At 36.3% G+C, this 18,930-nt stretch overlaps 1 protein-coding gene across 5 annotated transcripts in view; it reads left to right on the top strand.

The window, feature by feature from the left end:
- Positions 1-18,930, top strand: part of LOC118202925 (zinc finger MIZ domain-containing protein 1-like) — a 1,176,934-nt gene that overhangs the window by 415,268 nt on the left and 742,736 nt on the right. The gene's annotated exons all lie outside the window — the stretch shown is intronic.

Below are 18,930 nucleotides of genomic sequence, written 5' to 3'. Positions count from 1 at the left end.
GATTTGGTGATTCCTATTTGGATTGTTTGCTGTTTCCTATTTGTGATTGGATTTGCTGTTTCCTATTTGTGATTGGATTTGTTGATTCCCATTTGAATTGTTTGCTGTTTCCTATTTGTGAGTGGATTTGCTGATTCCTATTTGAATTGTTTGCTGTTTCCTATTTGATATTTGCTGTTTCCTGTTTCTGATTGCAAGCTTGTATGCTATATCAATTCGCATGTCATAATACTGTCATTCCAAGGTAGACTTGGCATCAACGCTCTGTATTGAATGGGATGATATGGCATTAACTATTTATCAACATTTTTTTCTTTCACTGTAAGTCAGCAAGGATTAGCGTCGTCATCAGTGTTTTCCGCTGGACAAGGCTTTGTTCTTTCCGCTGTAAATCAGCAACATAGTGCCATCATCAGTGCTTTCAGTTGACCGTAAGGGAGATTCCAGAGGAGTGCCTTCCAGACGCCTTTGGAACCTGGGAACGTGTCTGTTTCTTCCAATCCACCAAAACAGGAAATGAAATTTTAATACATCCTGTACGCAGTTTGCAAATTCTCTGGATGCTTCATCATAATTAAAGTTTATAAGATTGTATTCTTCCGCGTAGTAGAATTTGGAGAATAATATAACATCGTCATATTTCGATGCATGCAACAATGGACAGTTACCGTTAAGAAAATCGATATATTGTAGATGGTCCGAAATTTCATTTTCATAAATCTAGAATCTATCGATTATCTTTAATGCATTTAATTGAAATTTCTTCACAAACTGCCGTTCAGAAACTCGATGGCACCCAAGGGAAAAGAAAAACTTGTGTCACAGTAAGATTTGCTGAAACATTGGGCACAGTGTTTATTTTTTGTTTCTACCATATAATTCCAAATACAATCATATAAAAACGCCCAGTATGTTTGTCGCGTAAAAAAGAAAGAGATTGTACATAAAATAGCTTCGCATGTATAAGTTCTAAGGTATTCTAAGAAAAAGTCTATTTCAAATCGTGCTTTGAAACAGAATTAATGTATTTTCTTTAAACTTAAAAAATTCTAATGATAAATTAGTTTTATATATTTTAAACATTGATTTGCAATAAAATTTTGATTTCAGAAGTAAAATCATAAAATATAGAAATTCAAATTATTTTAACATAAAAGTAAAATCATCTTATGGCTCTGAATAGATATTAAATGATGTTCTCACAGAGGAATTTCGTACATTATTGTGCTCTCTGAATTACATTCTTAACACCGTTGTAATTGATGGCATTAAAAAAACACCTAGTAATAGTATGTACGTAAGTAATAGTATGTACGTAAAAGTACGTAGTTTTATTTCTAATTCACGGCGGAAACTGATTGTAATTTGGCCAAAAAAGAGGAAAAAATTCTGGTGTGGACACTACATAACTTCCTTGTACGGAATGTTAGATTATACGCAGTTTTTGCTGCATTTCCCTTAAACTTATTTCCTCGAATTTCATTTGGTGTATTTTTCATTCAATTGATTCAGTTCTCACTTCGCGGCAACGCAAAAACACATAGAACCTCAAAATATCTTTATTAAAATTTGAAAAATATAGAAAAGTATAAAAGACAATTAAAAATTAATTAAGTTAAAACAATTAAAAAAATAATTGTACAATTAAAATTAAAGTTTCTACGCAAAAACAAGCAATTCTGCCAGCCGCCAAGAACTGAGTTTCAAATGCAAACAAATATGGCTGCTGTAGTAAAAAAAAAAATTAGGTTTAGCTGCACTTAAACAAATTTTAAATTGTTGCTTATTCTACAAGCAGCGCATGCAGATTAACTAAATGCATAAAAACGTTAACCGGAAGAGAACAATAACATAATTCACTCATTTTTAAAGCAAAAAATTGCACGATGTAGCAACATATTAGAATAAAACAAAACTGAGTTTACGAAGCCGAGTAACAGAGTGGGTATATTTAACATATATATTTATGTACTTTTGGTGCGGCCGATGGCCACCAAAAAGGGAGGTGCACAATTACATGTTATAGCAGTCCTATATACAGACTTTTGTGCATAGTGCTCTCTGAAATTCTGTGATTTCAGCGTTCTGAGGCTACTTGTTTTTGAGTTATGCGAGATACGTACGTTCGTATGTACAGACGTCAAAAAAAAAAAAAAAAAAAAAAAAAAAAAAAAACTCTTCTGAATCCATTTTAAATTTTTTTTGCAACCCGTTTTGGGGAAAAGAGTCCTTTATTCTGTCCTTACGTACAAATGTCACGCAAAAAATATCGTTAAATTGCATTCGATAGCCGTCGAAATGGATATTTTTGCTAAAATATGATACCCGACAATTTTCGCAATTGCAATATTTCCTTTACTTCGTACAAGGAAATAATAAAAATATATATATATATGTATATATGTTTTATAAACTGAGGCATTTTTAAGTCGCTCGTTGTTTCTCAAACGAGATTCATAAAAATTTAACTAAGTTTCAAAATATTTATATAATTCTTCGTCAGAATTATTTGAACTCCGAATTAACGATTTTTCCTTTGTCGAAGAGTCCAGAAATGGCTGCAGTCGCGCTGGAAACTCTGTCTTCATTATTCTTTTAGTTCTAATGACTCACAGATGATAATTACAGACAAACATACCTCGAAACTAACTGCTTTTATGAGCAGTATATTTAGTGAGGAATGCCTCGAGTCGATAAATAAATAAATGAAAAATCAAAATCGAGAATTGCTAAGTGGCCAAATAACAAAGAAGTAGAACCGCAATCAACAAAGTGTGTCAACAACTTACAACAAAAACAATTTAAAGATTCGACTTCGTCAAGGACGGTGGACAAAGCGACAGATTATTCGTCTACACCTTGTCAGGGTCACCGCTGCAGTCGGTGGATGACGATGAGAGATGATATTTCATCACGTGACCTTCGAATTCCCGTTTTTGGACTCGCCATCCTTCTTCGGAGAACTCGAGGGCGGCGATGGCGGCTACTGCCCGCTTCTCATGCGCGATTATGATTGCGAAAAGTGTATCAATAAATAATAGATTCCAGCCGAAAAAGGATGATCTAATTTTTCAGGGATATGAACGGAGTTTCTGTATAAAATGCTGCGTTCGAAACATATATTGTAAATCTTTCAAGAAATTTGAAGCTGTTCTATTAAGTTTTCGTATTCTTACCTGCCATCTTATCTCCCAGAAAGAAAATACATATTAAAATGGCGGGATCTGTTCAGATTATAAATTACAGATACTATACATTATTCTCTCCTTCCCTTCGTGGTGTAATGGTTAGCACATTCGGCGCGTATTCGAGAGGTCCAGGTTCGAGTCCCGGCGAGTGTGTTGCTCATTTTTCATGTCTTCTGCTTGAAAATAGTCTAATGTCTCTACAGTAACGGCCCACCAGCGGCCGCGCGGTAAAGTCGCTGAACACTGGTAGTTCGGTCCGAGGTTCGAATCCCGCGAACGGGCTGGCTGCATGGGTGTTTTTGTGGTTTTCCCCATGTGTTACGTGTATACGAACCAGTTTCCCTTAGAAAGTCCTCCACGAAGGCATCCCTTCCCTTAGGCAGATAGCCCTCGAGGCTTCGCCGTAATTAAATAACCTGACCTCTACAGTGACGCTCGAACTAAAATGGTGGTGGATGATGCTTTTTCACCACCAGTATTTGGCGTCTGGTTTTCTTAATCTCCAGTCGCCCTTTAAAAGGGAAAGTATATGAGATATTCTCTCCTTCCTTTCTGCATGTCTTCGTGGTGTAATCGTTACCACACTCGGCGCGTAATTGAGAGGTCCAAGTTCGATTCCCGGCGAGGAGATTGCTCATTTTTCATGCACTCCTGCTTCAAAAAATAACCTAATGACGTTTAGAAGAATCCATTGAAGAATACTCTGCAGAAGCAAAATTTTCCTCTGACTGATTGACCTACGTGAAAAAGAGTTTCTATTCGTTGCAGGTATGTACGCGAAACACATCTCTGAATGAAATATTTTTTTCCAAACTGCAAGTAGAAATATGCCATTCAAATTAATTCTGGAAGGAAAGCGTTTCTCGAAAAACTGCATTTTAGCGTTTCACGTCCGTATGCCTGATAAGACACTTAATTTTTAATGAACACACAGTGTCGTTATAAATTACGACGATGAAATTAGACACTATCATCATGATTTATCATCTATCATGTCCACGCACTTCATGACATCACATGATTATCATGATCATTATGACATTATTATATTTCACGATCATCATGAAATAACTAAAAAAACAAAGTAATCAAGTATAAAAAAATTCTACTTCTTTTTAAATTCTTGAATATTAGTCCTTTTATCTCAAATCTACGTTGTACAATTTCTTAGCTTTCTATTTTCTTTATGTAACTGCAAAAAAGTAAATTTTTTAATTAAATTTAAAAGGTAAATTTGAAATATACATTTTTAACTTACATTTTATAAATTTCAAATATTTAAATAATTAAAAAAATCTAATCTTCAGGAGGAATTATTTTATAAAGTGCACGACTGTAGTGGGAATTTTCGGCCACTTTGAATTCAGTAGTAAAAACAAATTGCAGTCAGGAGAAAAATAAGTTTTAGATGTCAAATTTTGTGTCTTTTCCATATCTATATATCTCCCTTCTATTCTAGCTTCGAGGTAAGCAAACATCGTTCAGCCACATTCAATGAGTACAACTCTTAGAATTTGAATTTTTTGTTACATGTATGTAAAAATTTAATGAGACTTTAAAATTAAATTATTTTTAGTCCAAAGGGGCTTTGTCCCTGATTTTTTTCGTTTTGCGATTTTGCGTTGAATCACTATAAATGTCCGCTTCACTTTTCAAACTGTTGCCACCGAATGTTAGAGTCCAGCATTATATTTGAAGAAATTAAATAATGAAAAATCTGCATAAATGTATGTATATTTCTCGCATTCTGGTAAAACAACGGTACATAGAGCCAACGAATTCTGAATGACGTAATCCTCCTAGGAATATGAGCATGTGGAAGCCCAAATTTGAAATTTAGAATTTGTTTTATGATCGATTTCATATTTTGTAAAACTTTAACGAATTTTTGAGTAACAAACACAACGATTTGAAAGTGAGCAATGGCAACAATCCACGGGGGAGGGAACCTTTTTATCTCCAGCAGAGATTCTAAAGATAGGCTCATTTTAAAATTATTTTGCGACATTGCTATTGAACTAAAATTTATGGTTTAAATGCGAAGAACATGATATTTAATAAATAAAGGTAACGCACAAACGTTAAAAAACGCCTTTTTGGACGTAATTTAAAATCTCAAACCTTTCAGATTTTTTTAAATACTCTTTTTATTATTTAATTTATTGTATTGTGCATTACTTATTATATTATACATTGGGAACCCAGAACGCCAGTGAGTTATATAAATTATATAGCGGATTCACTGCCAAAGTCCTCCCAAGCAATATTCCCACTTTGATAAACAAACAAATATCTTATTATTATCCTCATATAATTTATGAACTGAAGTTCATAATTATAACTCTGCTAATTGAACAAAATCGATTGATTAAAATAATAAATTAATTAATAAAATAAATAAATTAATTAAAATAACATCTTTTAATCATATTTGTGTTTGAAGCAATATGCTGGAAATACAATTAATTGTTTACCTTTCTTCTTGCTTTCTGTTTTTGCTCATGAAAAAATATTTCATTAGACGAGTGATTTTTATTTCCAGAAAATGAACGTGTTTTGCTTTTTTATTACCATTCTTGGAATAGCTAGAATGGTAATGAAAATCTAGGAATAGCTAGAATATTCTAGGATTGTTATTACCATTCTAGGAATAGCTTAGATCCGCAGCTAATTTGATGTTATTCAATGATATAGCTACTTCAAATAAGTGTGGTAAGAATAGGGAAGATAGTTCTGACTTTATTAAATTGATTTATGTAGTATTTCACACTATTTATAGTAATAAATTTACCTTTTATTAAGGTAAATCGAATACTGAATTTCATTACACATTGTGTTTTAAATGTAAAAACGTATACGTTGAATCAGTTTAAAATTTGCGATATCATATTTCAACGGAAATACCCATTTTGACCGCTCCATTTGAACGATATTTTTGCGTGAAGTTCATTCGTACGGACAAAGTAAAGGACTCTTTTTCCGAAAACTGATTGTAAAATGGATTCAAAAGTGATTTTTTTCCTTGACGTCTGTACGTACGTACGCATGTACATACAAACGTCATACATACGTACATACATACGTACATGTACGTATGTACTTACATATGTGCGTACATGTACGTATGTGTGTATGTACATACGAATCAAAACGTACGTATGTATGTATCTGGCATAACTCAAAAACGGGTAGCCTGGGAAACGGGTGGAAATATTGTATAAGGGACTATCGATGAGCTCAGTGTTTCTATTTTTATAAGTTGGTAAACTGCGCAATTTTTGTGTTGAAAGTGATCGAATTATATTGTTCTTATGGCCCGGTTAAAGTTTTTAATGACTTTAGTTAATCTGCATACAGTAGCTGTAGAATTATCAACAATTTAAAAGTTGTTTAAGTGGTACTAAGCCTAACAAACCCTCCATTAGTTTATATTTGTAACTCTTAGAAGAATAGTGAATTAAATCAGTTTCTGCACCAAATTTAGTGTGGTTTTGCCGTGTGGGACCAAAAGTAAACTTTCAGTTTTGTGCACCGAAAATTCTGCTTTCCTGCCCGCTGTCCAAATTGCTTGTTTTCGCGTAGAAACTCTAATTGTAATTGTAAAATTTGCTTTTTTTACTGTTTTAACCGTATTTGGTGTTTTACGTTTTACTGTATTATACAATTTTTTATGAAGGTGTTTTGAGTTTTTATGTATTTTTGCTTTGCCTCGAAGTGAGACCTGAATTAATTGAATGAGAAATATGTCTGCAATGAAATTCGAGGAAATGAGTTTAAATGAAATGCAGCAAAAAATATGAGTAAATTAATTGTCCCTATAAAAAAGTTATAAGGTATTTTTTCCGCTTTCCTAGTGTGCCTGCATGGTGTAGTGGTGAGCACACTGAGCCGGTATTTCAGAGGTCCGTGGTTCGATTCCCGGCGAAGGCGATTGCTAATTTTTCATATCTCCGGCTTCCAAAAATTCTAATGTCTCTGCAGTGGCGCCCGAACTAAAAAGGTGTTGGATGAGAATTCTCCACACCAAAGATTTGGCGATTGGGTCCCCTAAAAGCCCCAGCCGCCCTTTAAAGGGGGGATATATAAGGCATTTCTCCCGCTTTCTTAGCGAGCTTTCGTGGTGTAGTGGTCAGCACACTCAGCGCGTAATTGAGAGGTCCGCGGTTCGACTCCCGGCGAAGGCTGTTGCTAATTTTTCATCTTACCTGCTTCCAAAAATACCTAATGTCTCTACAGTGGCGCCCGAACTAAAAAAGGGTTGGATGATGATTCTTCTCGCCCAGGATTTGGCGATTGGATCCCCTAAAAACCCCAGTCGCCTTTTAAAAATGGGAAATATATAAGGTATTTCCTAGCGTGCCTTCGTGGTGTAATGGTTCTGCAAGCTGGGCCGGTATTCCAGAGGTCCGTGGTCCCGGCGAAGGCGTTTGCTCATTTTTCATGTCTCCTACTTCCAAAAAAGTCCTATTGACTCTACAAAGTTATTTGTTGTCCACGTGAGATTTGTTTCATACATGTTCAGTCATCCTTCTGAAGATAAGTAGCGAATGTTCTACGTGTGCCAAAAATGCACAGAAAGTGTGGTTTAAAAATTAAAAAGAATATTATCTGAGAACTTTTAATTTTATTCTCATTTAAGAAAAGTCTAGCTGTGATTTCAATTCTAGGAAACCCCATGGGAGGCTGTTATTCTTTCTTTGTTATGTTTTTGATCAATTCTGTGTAAATGTTTCCCAAAAGAAAACACTTGCGCAGAACAGAACAAAATATAGGTCTTGGAAATGTTGTTGCGTGCGGGTAATTATATAAATTTTTGTACTTAAGTTGGCAGCTTTTGCCAACAGGCTGAAAAGGTTATTCAGCGCTGTCTGATGTTATCGCAAACCGCATTTAAAAAAGAACTCTTCCACGAAATTTCGCTAATTTTTAGTTATTTAATAAATAGACTTTTCCTTGTCTTGTACCACTGCTGCTGCATTTAAAGCAAAGATGGCGAATTATCTTAAGAAAGTGACTCATTGAGTGTAAGGAGTTCAAAAAAATAAATAAAAATATGCAAGAAAAGGAGGGAGACGAAAAAGTAACAAAAACAAACTTGCAAACAAATTACAGTATCCGCCTCGAAAACCGGAGCCAAAAATCAATAACTACGTAAAACCTGATCATCGCTTTCCGTGTGACTTGGAGCCAGACGATTAACCATGATTAAGTCTCGGCCACCCCTTCGTTAATGCCCAGGGAAAATGTTAACATTATAATTTAAATCACTCCTAAAATAAAATCAAAATGGAGGCGAGTCGTTAGTCGCCGTTGCGATAACCGGGTCTGTTAACCACACCGCTAAAAAGGCAAAAAAATGGGAAAAAATTGCATTGGATACCAGGGGGCCGGTGAAAGGGGGTAGAATATATAAAAAGGAAAAAAAAAAAAAATAAAGGCATCGGTGAAGGAAAAAAGGGCTAGGATAGCTTGAGCAGGTTGATGGTATTGATTTCTTTTGCCCATCGATATGCGTTGGGAGAAGGCAGGAGAAACACAATAAGCAAACAAACATAAGAAGATTCATCTCACTTGCAGCCGCTGCGTATAGGGATCGTCTAAAAGTTGCAACTGAAACGGGGGGATCGTAAAAGATGGTGCAGCTGAAATTTGTAGAATCGTTCTTGTGCTGTTATCGTACAATGATTACGTGCTATTATGCGTCTCATAACATCATCAAGTGTTTCGTTTTTATGTGCCTGCATTATATAATTGTCTGCATCGTGTTTATCTATATGTGTTCTGTGTTTTTAGTGTTTAGTTCCGTGTATCTTAGTATACCTTTTTGTGTTTTTAGTGTGCTTTATGTGTTTCTTTATGTTTCTTTTTATATGTTTCCATTTACGCTTATGTCTTATTTTGTTCTACTTCTGTAATCATAACCTTGTAAGGATTATGTTAATTTTACTAAGAGTTAAATTTTAAGTTCCTTTCCTGTCAAATTCTTAACTCCAACTTACTACTTCCGGCCAGAACGTAGTTTTGGAATCTTGCTAAATATTAAATGAGGAGGAGCGGTATTTAAACCACGAAGTTACTTACTGAGTCAGAGAGAATCAGAGTTTCTGATTTACGCGCGTCTGCCCTTTTGGCCACTCTCTCTCTCTCAAAGCTGTCATTACGCTCGGCCGTACTCAGGATCTTGCTAAGCTTCGTAGTCAAATAAGTTAAGGGGCCAACTCGATTTGAACCTTGATAGCTTCGGCTATACTTCTTTAGTTAATCTGAGTTTTAGTTTAATTTTTAGTCTTTTAAGTTCAAGTCCAAGTGCGGGCTTTACTTGTACACACCCAGGCGCAGTTTGTTAAATTTTATTGGAATAATAAAGGGTTAGTTATCCTTCTGTCTTGTTGTTTCTTGTCACCGAACTCAAGCGATTATTCGCTTATCAGTTCTTAGATTCTTCACTTCCAACATTAACTTAGAATTCCAAAGTGAGGAACTCTACAACCTTCAGTTGTCTCACGTTTGTACAATGTACTACATGTAGTCTAGCCCTTGTATGGCCAGGTTAACTTTTGTTTTTTAAGATTCTAATAAACTCCCAAGGCGGCCTCATGGGGCTCTAGGGAGTTGTTGCCTCTAGATAGTGGAGGACGCGGGGCATATGCCTGTTTACCTATGTTAGACACCAGGCGCCCCCGTCCTGCGTCACCCGTCACCTGCTGTTATCATACAGACAGTTAACGAAGGGCAACCAGGAGCTTTTAACCTTTATTTACGTGATTCCCAACAATGAACTATGGCGAGCAGCTAGACAGCTGCATACTGGAAAGCTGGTTTTAACTGTTTGGGTTGCAGAGTTGGTCAGGGTACCTCAAACTTTTAAAAATTTTGTACCACATAAATGAGAATAAACAGGACACTGCGCAAAAAATAAAAAATTAAAAAATGGTACAATTCTGTCTCCCATTCTACTGGGCCGATTAACGAAATTCAAATTGCGTTTTTCATGTTTCGAAAGCGCGAATTAGGATATATATATTAAATTTATATATGGCATTGTTCTAATATAGGTATTTTGACAAAAAAATCGGAATATTTCTGCAATGATGTGCTCCTGGAGCACATTTTCTGGGATGGTGCTCAAGTCTGTTGTCGTATTGTACTGAATCTCCTCTGTGGTTTGGAAATGTTGTCCGTTAAACATGGCTATGTCTGGAGAATACGATGTAAGGGCACAACTGGAGTGGCTTTACCGGGCTGCAGTGGACAAAGAGCCGATGCGTGAGCCGGCATTTCGTCATGAAGCAACATCCAAGCCTGGTTCTTTTTAAAAATTCAGGCTTCTTCCTGCGCACAACATCCCTCAAATGAGCTGGAACTCCCTGGTACACTTCGTTGTTTACCATCTGACCACGTGGTATGAAGTCCTGATGGACAACGCCTTTGCGGTCAAAAATCACAGCCGAAATCTCCTTCAACTTTGCCGACTCATGCATCCTTTTTTTTTTTTTTTTTTTTTTTTTTTTTTGCACGAGGGAGACTCTTTGCGCACCCACTGCGACGACTGCAACTTCGTTTCAGTATTGTTCAGCCGCGGTGAGATAGCTTCCCCGCAAAGCAGTTTTATTGTTGTCATAAAATGGCAAGATAAGGCATGGTTGCCACATTTGTCGAGAAATCGCCCATTTGCGACAAAATTGGCGGTATGTCATGGACGGATGGAGAACCTTCTGAAACGAATTCTTACCGGCTTAGGCCAGAATGTCCTAGAACATCAGTCAAAAGCTATATAAACCCTGCTGGTCCGCAGTCCGTGAGTGTGTGCCTCGTCTAGCGAGCTGATGGTCAGTCATTGAGCGAGTGACTCGAAGTCTAGCGCCGAGTTGGTCGTCGAGTGCATCGAAGAGTTTAGTGTATCGCGGTTAGTGCATCGTCGAAAGAGTGTGTTGAGCTCCGGTAACGACTGAACCGAAGAGTCGGGAGTTGTGCACTGTGTGATGTCGAGTGCATCGCGAGTAGTAGCGTGGAGAGTCTCGAGAGTACGTGGAGTTCCGAGAACGACCGAGCACAGTCGGGAGCTGTACTTTGGTGCTTTGCGGTGAAGCTGTCTTCCATGTGATAGCCTGATAACCTGAAAGCTGTGTCGCTGATTGTGTCAGCGTGTTTATAGTAGTTCTTCGACGACTGTAACGTGATTTTGGAGCTGTCCTGATTAATACCGGCTAAATAAAGTGTGTTTCGCTATTTCACTAAGTGCTGTTGTCGTTATTCACTTCAGATCCATACGAACACCGTACGAACGTGAAGGAAGAAAATAACGTAACAACTGGTGTCAGAAAGAAAATGCAACAATTTGAAAACATGTTTCCTGTATTTATTCAGAAAGTCCCCACAAAGATAGTCTCCCTTATGATAGAAAACCCTCGCTTCCTTATGGCAGGTAACATAATGAAAATGAATGCTGAATGCATGAAAAATGAGCAATGCCCTCGCCGGAAGTCGAACCACGGACCTCTCGAATACGCGCCGAACTTCCTGACCATTACTCCACGAATTCATGCTAAGAAGGCTGGAAAATACTTTTATACTCCTGTTTTTGAAGGACGACTGTGGATTAGGGTGATGGAGATCATTATCCACCACCATTTTTAGTTCGGACGCCACTGTAGAGTCATTAGGATTTTTTTTTTAAGCAAGAAATATGAAAAATGAGCAATGCCCTCTCCGGGTGTCAAATAACGACCTCTCGAATACGTGCCGAACATGCTGACCATTACAGCACAAAGGCATGGTAAGAAGGCGAAAGAGACAACTTATAATCCTATATGTTTCTCCTTCGTGGCCGCTCTAGAAAAGCTATAAGGCGAGCTTTGGCTTGCCAGGAGGGTGGACTCCTAGGTAGGTATGGACAACGCCATACCTACGTAACAGGAATGCCTTATGGAAGAATAGCGCCTATCATGAGTGTGCTATAAGTCACCTATAATGAATGTGCATGCCTTTATGGAAGAATACCGGACCACGCCATACCTATCTCATGCTACGTAAGGCATGATCTCTTACGTAAATATGAACCACGCCATACCTACGTATGAGGAATGCCTTTATGGAAGAATACAGCCTATTATGAGTGAGCTTATAGGAATATCGCTCATATAGGAACGTTGCTCATTATGGAAGTACGTTTCATGTGTTTATTCGAAAGTTCCCCACAAAGATGTTATGTTCTTCCTTATGATAGATATAGCTCATGCCTCCGCAAGCTACGCAACTCTCACATGTTTCATCATACTTAACCGCTTTCTGTAACATATTGTTACGGATTTTGTATTTAGTTAGCTATTTTTTGGTAGAATTGCAGTTAAGATGGTTTTATTTCGACGTGTGATGCAGCGCCTGACGCGAATTTAATAAATAGATATCTCGTAATTTAGATTTAAATTGAATAAATGCAATTGCGTGTTAGCTGTAACTGTAATTTTACTCTCTTGCTTTCCAGAAACCTCGAGAAAATAAAAATTACCAGAATGTTTTCGTGCGTGATTAAAAAGCTTTCAAAAGCCGGAGCGAAACATCTCAGTTCAGTTGTTTACTTATTTATTGTTATGGACTGCAGCAAATTCGCCGTGAGATCGGATTAGCTTTCTCTGTGTTTTGGATTGTGTTCTATTTAACTTTTCAGTGGTTTAAAATATAACTGTGTGATATTGTACGAATATCTGTGAGGAAAAATTTCAGCATTTTGTTTTATTTCTTGTGATAAGAATAAATTTCATTAACTTTCCATCAGGATTGGGCATTCAATCTATTACGAACCCGTACGCAAGCAACAATATTTTAAAAACATACTGATTTAACTCATGATAGGAATATTATAGTTGACAGTTAAAAGTAGCACCTGTCGAGCGCGCATCGGAAGAATTACATTTCCTTTTATGACGTACATGGAAGACCTTGCACATCATTAGGCAAAGACCGTTTTCCTGGTTTCTCGGAGGTATAGTCAGTTATGTGGCAGGCATTCGTATCAAAATCTAAAATTTCGTATCAAAATCTAAAATTTCGAGCAATGGATACGGATTTTAATTAATTTTGTTTTACAAATCTGAAATCTGTAACAAAATCAGGTTATTCTTAGATCGCTTTTTATTATGTCGAAATACAAACAGTCATTAATTCAGGAGACTGACTGTTCATCCTAACCTGAAAAGATAAAAATAATAGTTTTCCTTCTCTCATCTTTTCACTTTTTATCATTTACTATGACAGCGTGCATAGAATGCGTAATTGTGTTTGGTCTCTAAAAGCTGGCTGGAAAACCCCGACTAATCTCGCTGTCGAATTCATTCCGCTTGTCTGCTTTTGATGGATGGTGTGACCATTTTTTAATAAAACATTCGGAAGTCTGTAAACATGTTCTCTCATCTGTACAAAATAAAATCAGATTTTTAAGAAAGAAATATTTGTACAAATGTTACGGTGCCGATTAATCGCTTCATCGCATGTATTCGTTATCGATATTTCTTCTCCTAGTCCGAATTTTGTAATATATCTGTCAGTTGTGTTTATAATGATAGCTCCTTTTAAAATGTTGTGATTTCATTTTTCACGGTTTTTCGACTCTTGAAAATATGATGTATGAGCGTCTATTCATGAGTGTTATTAACAGTTGTGCGTTCATATTCCTCGAAAACCGAGTTCAAAAGACTTCTTCTCTTCTGATTGTCTCCTTTTGTTACTTCCTGTTGTTAATTTGACGAAAGAGAGAATCTGCCTTTTTTTTTTTTTTTTTTTTTTTTTTTTTTTTTTTTTTTTTTGCCCCAAGGGGGCAGTGTGCCCAGAAGGGCTACTAATTTTGCTTTGGCATTTAGCGTTGTTTCACTATAAACAGCGTTTCAATTTTCAAATTGTTGCCACCAAATATTACAACCCTGCATTATATTTAAGGAAATTAAATAATAATTAGAAATTAAATAATGAAGAATCTGCATAAATGTATGTATGTTTCTTGCACTATGAAAAAACAACGATACCTAGAGACATCCAATTTTGAACAACGTAGTCCTCCATTCGAATGTGGGCATCTGGAAGCCCGAATTTGCAATTTGTTTTATTATCTATTTTGTATTTTGAAAAGCTTTAACGAATTTTTGAAAATGAATAAACTCAACGATTTCAAAGCGAAAGATGGCAATACTGGACGGGAAGGAAAAAAATATATATATATCTCCAGGGCGTGAGACTTGTGTATCGGAAATGCTAAAGATATATTTTTGATTAACAAACTCAATGACTTCAAAGCGAGCAATGGCAGCACTGTAGGAGAAAAAAAATATCTCTAGCGCGCGAGACTGCGTATCGGAAATTCTAAAGATATGCTCTTAAATTGATTCGTGGTATTGCTGTTGAATTGGATTCTGTAATACAAGTGCGAAGAACGTGAAATTTAATCAATAAAGGTAACAGAAAACGTTAAAAAAAAAGGCTCCTTGGGGCTTTCAGATTCTTTTCTTTTTCCTATTTTTTCTTAAAATTTTGTTAATGTCATAATTCAATTCGTGTCTGAACATTACCATAGTTTTATTCCCAATTACATATGACAGAGCCATTACATATAACAAATAATATCTACAGTGTAGGGACTGACCAACACTGTAGGGAAAAAAGAGCATTTTTATATTCAACGCGCGAGACTGTGTATCGGAAATTCTAAATATCAATATCACAAACTAATTTCTTTTAAAATCAAATAGCAATATCACGAACTAATTTCTTTTAAAATTAGTTTGTGGTATTGCTGTTGAATTAAATTTTATGGTTTAAGTGCGAAGAACATGATATTTAATAAATAAAGGTAAGACACGAAACATTAAGAAAACGCCCCTTTGGAGTAATATAAAATCTAAAACTTTCATTTTTTTCCGTTTAAGGATGATAAAAATATCTGCAAGTGACATTTATTTTTCTGGGAATGATCGAGGATTCCCTGCTGGCCCGAAGCAGGTCATGACATGGATTTCAAAACTACGAAACTGTTCACAAAGTATGAGGGTACTTCTATGTCGAAAGTTGCTAACACGTGTGTTACGAGGTGTAGGTCAAAAGTCAGAAATCGATGTCGCTTATAACGCTGTCATGTTGCGCGTTATTACAAAAACATTTTTGGATTTTTTTTTTTTTTTTTTTTTTTTATGTGACATTGAAGCTTGTTAATTTAGCACTGAATTCTATGAAAAAGAGTCGAATTAGGTCTTTGTAGCGTAAGATTTCCGTTGAGAAAGCTCTTTTATATATATGTGCAAGTTATAAATTTACTACTGTTTTAATAAAAACTATCAATGAATCAATTTTCTAATTTTTATACATTTTTCAGAGGTGCCCTTTGCAAAAAAATATCTTTATTGCACATGGCTATGTGAGTGTTTACACTATCTATATGTGTCAAGTGCTGAACCTAAGAATTTAATCTGCAATGTCCGTTACGCTCGAGTGTTATTTTTTTGCTCATAAAATATTTGAAAAATGTTAGAAATTTTGTTTTTAAGTTCAACAAATCTTTAAAAAATGGTGATTCCGGATTTTTGTATTTTCAAATTCTCTACACTTAGCTTTCTAAAAATACCATTCTTTAATGTCGATGAAAATTAGAAATGTAAAAAATCTAGTTTTAATTTGTCATCGAATGCTTTGATAAATGAAGATTTTTACATAAAAATGCGTTTTTCTCCAAACGTAGCTGTTTTGTACTCGATGTACCCTTTCTCAGGAACCACTGCTCACAGGTGTCTAAAATTTTTATGGCTTATTGATTATGTTTACTAATATTTACTGAAATGAGCTTTTTGTCATAAACTAAGAAAATAAAATTGAAACTTTTTTGTGTGAGAAAAGTGCCAAATTTTACTATGCCTAACAAAAGCTCATTTCAATATAATCAGATAAGTATACTTTAACTACGCAAAAAATTTCAAGCGTGTATCTACAGCAGAATTTGAGAAAAGGTACATCGAAAATCCGTATAGGGGTTTACAATACTTCTTAAGAGATTTTATTTTAATTCCCCCCCCTTTCGATGCCAGTAATTTTCTTTCTGAGTTTCAGTATGAAAGGAAGAATCTCATTAGTAAAAAAACTTCATAAATCGGTTTTTCAGTGAAGTGAAAAATTCTTTATTTGTCTATTTTTTTCCCTAAACTTAATATATAAATTATGAACCCAAAGGCGTAATTTTCATGGAAGGGCTATTAATTTCGTTTTGGTATTTTGCGTCGTCCACTATAAAACGGCGTTTCCCTTTACAAATTGTTGCCACCGAATATTAGAGCCCTGCATTAATTTAAAGAAATTAAATCATGAAGAATCTGCATGAATGTATGTATGTTTCTCGCATTGTGAAAAAAGCGGTAACTAGAAACATTAAATTTTGAATAACATAGTCCTCCAATCGAATATGGGCATCTGAAAGCCCAAATTTGCAATTTGCTTTATTATCTATTTTATATTTTGAATAGCTATAACGAGTTGTTGAAAATGAACAAATTCAACGATTTCAAAGCAAGTGATGGCAACATTGTACAGGAAGGAAAAAAAAATCTCCAACGCGCAAAACTGTGTATCGAAAATTCTAAAGATATGCTCTTTTTAAATATTTTGTGATACTGTTGTTGAACTGAAGTTTATGGTTTACGTACGAAGAACTGAATGTTTAATAAATAAAGGTAATATTCAAAACGTTAAAAAAAAAAAAAAAAAAAAAAAAAAACGCCCGTTTGAACGTAATATAAAATATTAAAGCTTTTTGATTTTTTTATTCATTTTGTTAAATGCCCAAAAGGGCTATTAGTCTGAAAACGGCATTTTGTGTCAAATCACTTTAAATGTCCGAATCAGTTTTCACATTGTTGCCGCCCAGTATTATCGCCCTGTATCATATTTAAAGAACTAAATAATGAAGAATCTGCAGTAATATATGTATGTTTCTAGCATTGTGAAAAAAAAGCAGTAACATGAATGTATGGTCTGCATGAATGTATTATCGAATTTTTTATTAAAAATCTCAATAATTTCAAAGCGAGCAGTGGCAACATTGTAGGGAATAAAATATTTTTATCTCGCACACTAGACTGTCTGTCGGAAATTCTAAAGATGTGCTGTTTTTAAATACACTCTTTTGCAAAAAAAATCGAAGTACCATGAAAGAAGTGGTTGTTTTAAAGAAACTGAATATGTATGTAGCTCATACACACATAATAAAATGATTAAGAAATCAAGGTCATAGTACCTGTTCACGGCTCACGATCACCCACTGAGTGTTCAAATTATTAGTTGGTCGAACCGCCCCTGGCGGCAATGCATGCTTGAATTCGTCGAGGCAAGGAGTGGTAGAGGTTCCTAATGTCTTCCTGCGACACATTCTGCCAGGCATTCATCAGTTGTCGCTCCAGATCTGCGATATTTTGTGGTGCCCGAATCTGTCCGCCTACCATGTCCAAGACATGTTCGATTGGTCAAGGCTCTGGTGACCTTGCTGTCCAAGGAAGAGTATCAACCGCACGGAGACAGTCCAGAGGTGTGCGGGCGGTATGTGGTCTGGCATTATCTTGTTGGATAAGGGCCCCCAGGATGACGTGCCATGAAGGGTAATGCAACCGGCCGCAAGATGGTATCAACATATCGTTGAGCTGTTAAAGATGTACGGAGGATGACTAAAGATGACCTGCTGTCATAAGAAATAGCGCTCTAGACCATCACACCAGGGGTTATGGCTGTATGTTTTTGTAAAACAAAGGCTGATTGGGAGCGCTGGCTCCGTCTTCTCCAGACACTATCACGGTGGTCATCTGCTTCAAGAGTGAAGTGGGATTCATCACTGAACACTATACGATGCAGCCATGATGATCGGCTGCGACACCACTCCAGAGGACTCCGCCGATGTTGTGGGGTCAAAGGCAAACGTGTTTAAAGGCCTCTGTGAGCATAACCCCCGCCTCAGACAAGCGCCGTGAGATGGTGGACGGTATCACAGGAGGTATACTCGTGGCTGTAGTGCGTTGACTAGTCGACAATGATATCGTTGGGGCGGTTCGAGCCTGGCGAACAATCATCCTATCTTACCTCGCATTTGTGCTCCTTGGCCTTCCAGAGCCTTCATTTCATCGGCAACTTCCATGTAGCAACCGTTGCTGCCAACATCTCTGCACAGCAGTGTCTGTACACCGCAGGTGGCGGCCTATTGCTCGGTATGACCACTCAGCTTCACGCAACCCTACAGTGCGGCCACGTTCGAAGTCGTTTAGTTGTCTGTAAGTTTTTCGAATATCGTCGTAATCGCATCTTTGGCTGCTTTTTTACGGAATTACAATGGCAGCAACAAAAAAAAGATAAATTTTACGCCTCTGTTACTGGTTTTATACTTTGAGAATAGTGCACTAGAAATGAGCGCTATGATCGCAATTCCTGTTCATTTGCCTTGAAACTTTGATCATTTGCATGTTCATTTGCGTGTTTATGATTTGTTGTTCATTTGCGTGAATGCAAAATTTGTGATTTTGCATTATTTGAAATTTCGTCACAATCGCAAAAGTCCTTACTGATGCTTCTATTTTTTTTTTTTTTTTTTTCAGACAAATGTATTTCAGCCCAATGTGGCGTTAGCCCAAATGCTTTCGAAACGTGTGTGCCTATAAATGAAAAAAACGCTCATTTGGGCGTAATATAAAGCCTGGAAGCTTTCAGATTTTTTTCCTTGATAGTGTTT

This window comes from Stegodyphus dumicola, chromosome 4 (genome assembly GCF_044657685.1).
Source record: "Stegodyphus dumicola isolate Sdum_Otavi_A_Nest chromosome 4, ASM4465768v1".
Taxonomy (NCBI): Eukaryota; Metazoa; Arthropoda; class Arachnida; order Araneae; family Eresidae; genus Stegodyphus; species Stegodyphus dumicola.
Note: the sequence above shows the minus strand (reverse complement) of the source record. Positions and strands in the feature narration are given on the sequence as shown.